Here is a 1,548-nt window from a genome sequence, read left to right on the forward strand (position 1 = left end):
GACATGCTGAAGTGGAAGCTCTCATACTTTGGCCATCTGATGCAGAGCCAGCTCATTGGAAAAGACCTTGATGCTGGGAAAGACTGAAGGCAGGAGAAGAAGGGGAGGACAGAGGATGAGATGGTTAGATAGTATTACAACACAATGGACATAAGTTTGAGCAAACTCTGGGAGATAGTGAAGGACAAGAAGCCTGGCAGTGCCACAGTCCATGACGTCGCCAAGAACCTGACATCACCTAGCCACTGAACAACAAAAAGAACACCTCCTTCACTAGCCTCTCTTCTGTCCTTTTTCTGCAGTGGTCAGGAGCACTTTATCTGCTAAAGTCAGAAATCTGATAATCACTCAGAAATGTGAAATTTCATGTTGTGTTGGGCCTTAGGGTACATGGAAGGAGCCACCCGAAGCCCACTTGCCTGAGAAGTCAGGGAAGGCTTCCCGGAGGAGACTTGTGTGCTGCATTGTGAAGTGGGTAGGAGTTACAAGACCAAATGAGGTTTAGAGAAGGCCTTCAAATGCACAAGGACCTTGAGACTAGAGGGAACTCGGAAAGGGCTGCAGGGAATGACCCGGGCCTACGGGAGAGCAGGGGCGCAAGGACCTCTGCGCGAATAAAGACGCAGGGTTTGAAATTTGATGGACAGGGAGGCCTGTCGTGCTGAGATTCATGGGGTCGCAGAGTCGGACACGACTGAGCGACTGAACTGAACTGAACCGAATTTGAAAGGTAGGTTTTCTAAATTCAGTTAGATCTTCAAACTCTCCGAGTGCATAGAGCCATTCACCCGGGGCTGAGAGGGCTCCGGAGACGGGGCTTTCCCTTAGGCCTCACCTTGTACGCCTTTTCAACCTGGCCTCGAAGGGCAGGGTAAGCGGGGAGGAGACCGCGACGGCCACTCAGAAGGGAACTTGCCCCGAAGTCCCCCTCTGCCATTTCAGCCCGTTTCCTCCAGTTCTGAGGTCTCCTAACTAATGAGTTTGCCTTTTGGCCCGGAAAACAAATTACGGGAGAGCAGGATACCGAGGTTAGCTTTTTGTTTCCAGGATTTTTTTTCGAGGCTACTCGTACACGCGAACAAAATCTAGCTGCCTAAGGGCTGGGGGCGGCCCCACCACCACTCCAGATTTTTTGGTTTCTCTCTAGAACTTTCAGCGACGCGACGACCGGTGTGTTTATGGCGCCACAGTCCCAGTGTTTCAAGCGGCTTGTTTCCGGGGGAGAGGGGTGGCCAAGGCACTCCCACTCCCCGGGTTGGGGGAACTGGAAAGTTTACATGCTTCTTCCGCAGTCCCCGGGTGCAGTTAGGAGAGGAGCCGGCGCACCGGACTGTCCCTCCAAAGAAGGCTCCTCTTCCCCAGGAGCCGAATCCAGGACCTTCCACTCTGGAGGAGGAAGAAAGTTGGGCGGGAGCGGGAAGGCGTTAGAGTGCGGGGCGACGGGGCAGTAGGGAAGTCGGGGCCCCCGGGCTGCGCGCGAGCCGGGGTGGAGCCAGCCGCCGGCCGCGGCGTCAGCGTTTAAGATGCAAATCGATTCCCCGCTCCACC

This window comes from Bison bison, unplaced genomic scaffold (assembly GCF_000754665.1).
Source record: "Bison bison bison isolate TAMUID 2011002044 unplaced genomic scaffold, Bison_UMD1.0 scf7180017864354, whole genome shotgun sequence".
Classification (NCBI taxonomy): Eukaryota; Metazoa; Chordata; class Mammalia; order Artiodactyla; family Bovidae; genus Bison; species Bison bison.